This window comes from Podarcis gaigeae (assembly GCF_964106915.1).
Source record: "Podarcis gaigeae genome assembly, chromosome: 9".
In the NCBI taxonomy this organism is placed as follows: Eukaryota; Metazoa; Chordata; class Lepidosauria; order Squamata; family Lacertidae; genus Podarcis; species Podarcis gaigeae.
The window spans coordinates 65343375-65352802 of NC_139685.1; positions in this window are offsets into that span (position 1 = coordinate 65343375).

The window sequence follows — 9428 nt, forward strand, 5'->3', positions numbered from 1 at the left end:
AAACCACAACATTATTATTATTATTTTCCCTTTTTTGTATTTGACTTTTACTTGTGATATTTTAGGGCACTGTAAATCACTTATGGATTATCTTTGAAATATGGAGCTGTATGTACATTACCTAAACATAAATAAACAAGTAAAAAATAAAGAAACGGATCAGTGGTTTTCCTCCTTGTAGCATCCTATCCCAGCACTATGATGGGGAAGAAAGCTGTTCCAAACTCCTGTGTCTCTTCTTAACTTTGAAAAGTACCTTCTGATGTGGTTTCATTTTTACAAACTCTTAGAGGAAACAGGAAGGGACATTTTTTTCCCCTGGAAAAGGTTGGTGGGTCACTAAAAACCGCTTTGCAGGCCAGGTCTGGCTAATGGGCTGTCGGTTCGCCACCTTTTCTGTAAGCCATCTAGATTCTTTAAGGAAGGGATAGGGAATCTGTGGCCCTCCAGATGTTTGGACTCCAACATCTGCCCCTGCCAGTGTAGCCAGTGGTGATGAGTAAGTTGCAGGGTAAGTGGCAATCTCACAATGTGTATGAGAAGTCAAGGAACAGATTTACCAGGGACCCTTTGAAATTCCTGCATGAAGCAGGATCTGGATGGTCTACAAGGCCCTCTCCAACGATATGATCCCACTTTCACTGCCACTTTACATGGTGAGAATACCAAGCCTAGGCACGTGTCTCTACACCTTCCACAGGGAGTTGAATCATGCCTACTTCCTTTCTATTTTAATGAAGAAAGTGGTGGGAATAATGCTAATAAAGTAGCTTGTGCTACATTTCAGTCCATAAAAATGAGATTACCCATTTGAGAACTGTCAGCATGCAAACCATAATTTTAATGAAATGACTGGCTTCCTTTTTTTTTTAATCATTTACGTAAAAAAAAATCAAGTCATCATCATCCCACCCTCTGATTTGTATTTGAGCGCTCATAACAATTAATTGGTGGATAATTTAACAACTTGACCTAACTTTTGAGCTGTAGCCTTCACATTATGAGGCATAATAACCTTTTTTTAAAAAAAGCTGAAATTTGTATCCAATGAACATGGGGCAGGAGGGAATCTTTTATAATAGCAAAAATAACCATTTCCCATGGTGAGCTCTTCTATACAAAAGTAATTCTATTTGGGCCACAGAAAGATTCGGAGGTGGACCAATTTCTTAAAACCAACGGGTTACAGAAAATACCTCAGGAAATGAGAACAACCCTGAATAGTAATATCACACAGCAAGAAATTGAAAGCGCCATTCAGAACCTCCAATTAGGCAAATCTCCAGGCCCCAATGGACTTACCTCCAAATACTATAAGGTTCTGAAGGACTATTTGATACAACCTTTGTTGGAGGTTTGTAACCAGATTATGGAGGGGAGGAAGGCACCGGAAACGTGGAAAGAAGCCTTCATCACATTGATACCCAAACTAGAAACTGAAAAGACCCAGCTTAAGAACTACCGCCCCATCTCACTCCTAAATGTGGATTACAAAATTTTTGCAGACATTTTGGCAAGTAGGTTTAAAAAAGTGCTTAATGAAGTGATCCATAAGGACCAGGCTGGCTTTCTCCCTGGTAGGCATTTGTTTGGCAACACAAGAAACATTATTGATATTTTGGAACTTTTACAAACAAAGCTTAACACTAGAGCGGTGCTAATCTTTATTGATGCGGAGAAAGCCTTTGACAATATTTCTTGGATGTTTATGAAGAAAAATTTGGAAGGGATGGGAGTGGGGCGGGGGTTTGAAAATGGAATAGAAGCAATATATTCAGAACAAAAAGCGAAATTGATAGTAAACAATGTGGTGACAGAGGAGTTTAAAATTGAAAAAGGGACACGGCAGGGGTGCCCCTTATCCCCCCTATTGTTTATTTCAGTTCTGGAGGTGCTATTGAACATGATTAGAAAGGACCGGTTGGTACAGGGAATTGAGGTCGGAGTGAAACAATACAAATTGAAAGCATTTGCAGATGACCTGGTATTAACATTGCAGGAGCCTGTCTCTAGTACTAAAAGAGTGTTAGAATTAATTTCGAACTTTGGTCGGGTGGCGGGATTTAAGTTGAACAAGCAAAAAACTAAGGTTCTAGCAAAAAATTTGACAATTACAGAAACAGATGAGTTCGTGAAAGAAACAGAATTAAATGTGGTTAAAAAAGTAAAATACCTAGGGGTGTATCTGACCTCCAAAAATTTGAATCTGTTTAAAGACAACTACGAGAAATGTTGGTCAGAAATCAAAAGAGATTTGGAAACGTGGTCAAGATTGAAACTTTCCTTGTTGGGCCGAATAGCAGCTATAAAGATGAATGTATTGCCAAAAATGTTATTTTTGTTTCAGACCCTACAGATCGTGGACAAGGTGGAATGCTTTGGAAGGTGGCAGAAGGATATTTCTAAGTTTGTTTGGCAGGGCAAAAAGCCCCGAATAAAGTTTAAGATATTAACTGATGCGAAAGAAAGAGGGGGATTTGCCCTGCCAGACCTGAGGTTATATTATGAATCCGCAGCCTTCTGCTGGCTGAAAGATTGGATCTTACTGGAAAACACTGATGTCCTAGATCTGGAAGGGTTTGACAACGCTTTTGGGTGGCATGCATATTTGTGGTATGACAAGGTTAAAGTGCACAAATTGTTTAAAAACCACATTGTCAGGAGAGCAATTTTAATGGTTTGGACAAAATATAAAGACTTATTGGAGAGTAAGACTCCGAGGTGGCTCTCACCGGTGGAGGCCAAGGCACGTAAGAGACCTAATATGGAAGCCAATTGGCCTAAATATGAGGAAATTATTGAAAAGATTGGAGACAATTGGAGGTTGCAGAGCTTGGAAAAACTAAAAAACAAGGTGCGAGATTGGTTGCATTATGCACAAATTCAAGAGGTCTTTAAAGTAGACAAGAAGGTTGGATTCCAGGTGGAAAAATCGAAACTAGAGACAGAACTGTTAGAACCAAAAAGTAAACTACTTTCGAGAATGTATAACCTGCTGCTTAAATGGAATACTCAGGATGAGACAGTCAAATCCGCCATGATAAAGTGGGCGCAGGATTTGGGGCATAACATTATGTTTGAAGACTGGGAAAGGTTATGGAACACCGGAATGAAATTTACGGCATGTAGTGCCTTGAAGGAAAACATTATGAAAATGATATACCGGTGGTACATGACCCCAGTCAAGCTTGCTAAGATATATCACCTGTCTGATAATAAATGCTGGAAATGTAAAGAGGCGGAAGGGACATTCTTTCACCTCTGGTGGACCTGCCCGAAAGTGAAGGCCTTTTGGGAAATGATTCATAATGAACTAAAAAAGGTACTTAGATTTACCTTACCTAAGAAACCAGAGGCCTTCCTCCTGGGCATGGTGGACCAGAGAGTGCTTAAGAAGGACAGAACCTTTTTTATGTACGCTACTACAGCAGCAAGGATCCTGATTGCAAAACATTGGAAGACACAAGATTTACCCACACTGGAGGAATGGCACACGCAGTTGATGGACTATATGGAACTGGCCGAAATGACTGGCAGAATCCGAGACTTGGGAGAAGAAACAATCGAGGAGGACTGGAAAAAATTTAAAGACTATTTGGAAAAACATTATAAGTTGTATGAATGCTAAAAAACGCACCTTTTAGGAAATTTTAGCTTCAGTAATGTTAAATTAAAGAAATGGAAATTAAGGTACAAGAAGTCAGAGATAGAATAATGAAACAACTTTATTGTGTTAAAATGAAAACGTACATGATTTGGGTCATAATATATTTGAAATTGGGTAACATGATAAAATGGAAGATACAATAAGTATTGAAACAAGTTAACAAATTGCAGATGTTATGTATCACAGAGAATGCAGGGTTGGGAGGACGCGGGGAAGTCCAGTAGATTTGGAAAAAAGAATAAGAAAATATGTAACTTTCTTTTTCTATTTTTATAATATGCTCTTTATTCTTTTTTCTGTATTTCATAAAACTAATAAAAAATATTATAAAAAAAAAAGTAATTCTATTTGATTAGCAAAATAATCCCTGTACTCTTGGTTCTTGGGCTGTCTTCTGAGGGAAATGAATACGAACATTTCATTTTGCTCTAACAAACACGTTACAGTTAGGAGCTTCCTGTAATCAGCATCATAATTTGCGCAGAACTCAATAGGATATCATCTTATCACAGTCACCTGGCATTTCAAAAAATGCTCTTGCAGGGGTACCTGGACGCAGGGGAGAGGAAGGTCTGGAGGGCCGATAGGAAAATGTGTGTGCGAATATTGGCCTGTGTACGTGCGGGAACATTAATATTTCTGAAGTACCTAATGTTGTTCTGGGAGGGTAATTGAGCCCTTTTACCAACTAGAGATTGTATACTGTACACCTTGCCCCTTCTTTGGAACAGGCCCTGCTGTGCCTGGAAGATCCTACAGCAAAGTAGCTACTGGGGTTTTGTTCCCAAAAGAAAAAAGTACCGTATTTTTCACTCTATAACACGCACCCGACCATAACACGCACGTAGTTTTTAGAGGAGGAAAATCCGTAGGCATGCCACCCGTAGGCATTCCCTCCATAACACGCACAGACATTTCCCCTTACTTTCTAGGAGGAAAAAAGTGAGTGTTATGGTGCAAAAAGTACGCTAATTTGCAAAAGCTGAAGGCAGAATGTTCTTTACCCTGCCCCAAGTAGCGAATTTCTGAAGATAATCCGTCTCTTGGTTTGAATTTTGACAAGTTTCACTTGGCTAGTTCTTTCCTTTTTTCTGTCAGTTGATTTCTTCTCATAGAAGAGATTAATGGTTTCGTTCTTGTGTGTTTTACCTGCGGTCACAGTGGCTGCACGCAGACATCACAATAGGCGATGCATTGCTGCGATGACAAAAAGCCTAGGAGAGCCTCAGGCTCTCACACACTCCCTTTCCCTCCCCTCCAACACAACCTTTCCCTCCCCTCCAACACAACCTTCTGCTTTGGGCCTACCACAGTTTAGCATTATATCTGAACCCTAAAACTCTGGTTATGCTGAAGCAGGGTTTATTTGAAATATGACCCTCCTGCGCATTGCAGTCCTCTCCCTGCTGCACCTGTGTAAGTGCTATTGTGGACTGAGGGAAACACAACATCTCCCCTAATTGCTAAACTTTCCAGATTCTGCAATGCTGCAGAAATAACAGCACTAATTGATTCAGATTTGATTACAGGCTGCAATCCTACACACACACATACCTGAGAGTAAGACCTCTTGAACTCAATGAGGCTTACTGAACAGACGTGCAGGACTGTGCCATAAATCATGTTTGCTATATCTGTAAGCAGTTTTAGTTTTATTGTAGTTTATCTGAGCCCGGCTTCGGCTGGGGAGAGCGGGATATAAATAAAAATTATTATCATCATCATCTCATCATCTTTTGCTAGCAGCCTTGTACCCAGTGTTGCTTGGGGATTCTAAGAAACTAAGAAACCCAGCAACTCAGTGCAGTTTTGAAAGGTTCAGTCCACCATCTTCCTTCAAAATGTCACCCACCTGCTCCTTGATCTCAGGAATAACCATGAAAAATCCAGATGTCCAGATGCACAGTGAACCAACAGCTTTCCAAAATGTATAGTAAATGTCATTTCCATTTATCTTCCTCTGCAGAAATGTTCAAGAGGGGATCTAGAGGTCATTGCTTTGTTCCAAGAACTGGAGGAGCTTGCCCCATCCTTGTTTTGCTGTGGTTTCATAATAATCATTCCTAATTCTTTTTTCTTCACAATTCTCTGTAGACGAGATCCACCCCACATGCATAAAACTTGGTACAAACCCCACCCACTCAGTCTGCTTGTCTCATTTTTGCTTCCTTTTAACCCAGCAGGGACTTGCTTTCATCCGTTTTGGCCCACCACCACTTGGATTCTGCCTACTCTGCCCCTCGCATAATTTTTTAAAAGCTTAGTGTCTCAAGTTTTCTCTGGTGTGCATTTTTGTCAGTGTCAGTCACTCCCACATCAGAGTGTGCAATGAAAAAATAGAGGCCTGACTGTGAAGGGGGGTGGGAGTTTCTAGCAATGCATGTTTTCTTACTGAAATTATTATTATTTAATGATGAAAACAGCAATGAAAGCTACGTGAGTGTGATGGATATGTTCATGCTGGGATTAACTAACTTGCAGCATAGAGGTGGTTCAGGGATAGGCCTTCTAGATGAATGGGATTGTTAAATTGTGGGTGAACATATCAGATGACACAGCAATTCTTCAAACAGCTCTTGTTTATTCACAGGCCCAGAACAGAACTGGACTGAAGGGTTCAGTCAGCCTGCTTATGTAGAGCTCCACTGCAAAGCAACAATAACAACTTTCTGTAACTATCCAATCACTGAACGTCACTTTCAATTCCTTATTTGAATATGTGGACTTGAGTGAAAACTATCTACAGTATCCCCCTGCTGGCCCAGGGTGAGAACTTCAGTACTTAACAGGGATAGGCCTTCCAACTCCCATCAGCCCCCGTCACCGTGGCAACTGGTCAGGGATGATGGGAGTTGGGAGTCCAACAACATCCGAAGTGGCTAAAGGTCCCCCACCCTTGCAATACATATGTAAACACATATGAGATACAGTAAGCTCGCAACGTACACAAATTCGACTTGCACACATTCAGCGTTACGCACTTGGAAATTATTATTATTATTTTACAGATTGGAAAGGGGGCAGACTTCCAGGAAAAAAAGACTTCATCAATCTCACCCAATGTGGGCATGTTCCCCTGGAAGGTAACCTGCACATAAATTATGGGCTTAGAATTATAGAATCACAGAGTTTTGGAAAGGACCCCAAGGATCATCTAGTCCAACCCCCTGCAACGAAAGGGCTGACTGTACCCAACTATACACTACATAAGTAAATTCCACTGTGATCACTAGGACAGCCTCCTTGTTATGTGTATACTGGAATGTAGCCTGATATTATACTGTAAACTATAATAAACAAGAGCCGAGGGAAAATTTCATTGCACTTTAAGGTAGGGCAGTCCCAGCTACACCTGCTAATATTTCCTCTTCTGCACATCCATTAAAGGTGCATCATCCTTGCCCTCTTTTGCCTCTAGCAACCCTATCCTAAAGTAACCACTGCCTTTGGAATAGCCATGACTGGCCTCCTGTCATTTCAGTCCTCAGTTGCTTAAACTGACCTTAAGGGGGAGTCTCTGGTTTTAATAGCAGTGCCAGGGAAGTGCATGTTTATATCCATTTTTCTGTCTTAATTCTCTCCTGTCCCTGAAGCTGCTATAAAGAGACTGTGGAAAAGATATGGGCACAACACAGGTGCTTTGGGGTTTGGTTTTTCCATTGCAGGGCTAATAGCAGCTTGGTAGGCAATTTAGATCAGGGAAACGGTATGGAGGGCAGAAAGCAGAAATATGCCCCTGTGCCAGCACACATTGAATAGGTGAATATGTCCTTTTAGGTTTTTCTCAATTTCTCATCCCCCCCCCTTAATGTCAGTTCTCCACATTTCCACATCAGTTTTCACATTATTATTAAAAAGGCCTCATGAAAACGCTAACAGGATTTTAGTACAAAATTCTCCAAACACGCTTTGCCTGATATAAACATTCTCGCAAGCACAGCCTCCCAATGAAATGCATTTGTATGTGTCGTTTTCATAAATACAGTATATGCCGTGCTTTTCTTCTACCCAAAATAAATAAAAAATTACTGGTGCTCACCATGTAGTTGTTACAGTAAGTGCCACACTTTAAACCAGTGCTTTTATTCTAGAAAAAAGGCGATAGTACTGCATACCCTTGAGTACCCCCAGAAAAGCACTGAATATATTATTATTATTATTATTATTATTATTATTATTATTATTATTATTATTATTAGAATTTATATACTGCCCTATACCCAGAGGTCTCAGGGCGGTTCACACAAAAGATCACAATATATAAAATCAAAGTAAAAACAATAACCCAATTAACACCCCCACACCCCAATTGGACACAGTATTCCAGGCGTGGTCTGACCAAGGCAGAATAGAGTGGTGCTATTACTTCCAACAAAGGTCCGTACAGGTATAGTCAAAGCTATGGTTTTCCCAGTAGTGATGTATGGAAGTGAAAGCTGGACCATAAAGAAGGCTGATCGCCGAAGAATTGATGCTTTTGAATTATGGTGCTGGAGGAGACTCTTGAGAGTCCCATGGACTGCAAGAAGATCAAACCTATCCATTCTTAAGGAAATCAGCCCTGAGTGCTCACTGGAAGGACTGATCCTGAAGCTGAGGCTCCACTACTTTGGCCACCTCATGAGAAGAGAAGACTCCCTGGAAAAGACCCTGATGTTGGGAAAGATGGAGGGCACAAGGAGAAAGGGACGACAGAGGATGAGATGGTTGGATAGTGTCCTTGAGGCTACCAGCATGAGTTTGAGCAGACTGCGGGAGGCAGTGGAAGACAGGAGTGCCTGGCGTGTACTGGTCCATGGGGTCACGAAGAGTCGGACACGACTAAACGACTAAACAACAACAATTACGTCCCTTGATCTGGACACTATGCTTCCATTGATACAGCCTAGAATAGCATTAGCTTTCTGTGCTGCATCATCACACTGTTGGCTCATGTGTCCAGCCGCCACATCTTTGTAAAGCAGAGTTGGTCTGCCAACAGGCTTGGAGCTTGAAGCCAACTCCCTGTAGAGAACATCCTTGGGGATCCTGCCATCTTCCATTCCATGTACATGACCATGCCAGCGTAGACGTCGCTGAGACAGAAGTGAGAACGTGCTGGGAATGTGGACTTGGGAGAGCACACCTTTGTTTGAGACTCTGTCCTGCCATGAGATGCCGATAATCTTCCTGTTGAAGTGTGTGTGGAAGGCATTGAAGCAACACTCCTGGTGAGCGTTAAGTTGTCCACGACTCACTTCCATAAATAAGTGCTCAGCACACAAACCTGGTAGACCTTCATCTTAGTACTGGGCCAGTAAATATACATACTATCTAGTACATGTGTTGCTGTTGCTGTTGCTGTTGCTGTTGGTATCCATTTGTTTTGAGAGACAATGGCATACACCACCAAGGGTGAAGTCAAACCACTGCTTTAGCAGCACCAAAGTAACCTCCTTGGGATGCAAGCCTGGGCAGTGTGTATGGAGGCCCTGGGCTGTGCAGAAAACAAGACCCCACTCTTGGCCTCCCTCATGTGGGTCCAAAGGAAAGCAGAGCAATACATTTGGCACCAGGTTAGCTGCAGGAGTTGCCAGAAGGAGGCAAACAAGGCGCCATCCAACCATCTTAGGGTCAGGCCTACATCTTACATTTTAACTTGACCCTTCTACTATTAGGTCTTAGAGGCTGAACACTGAAAATGACTATGATTCTCATCCATCTCGATGGCAGTGTTTTCTTCCTATGAACGCCGGCTGTGGTTTGGCACATATTTCAACCC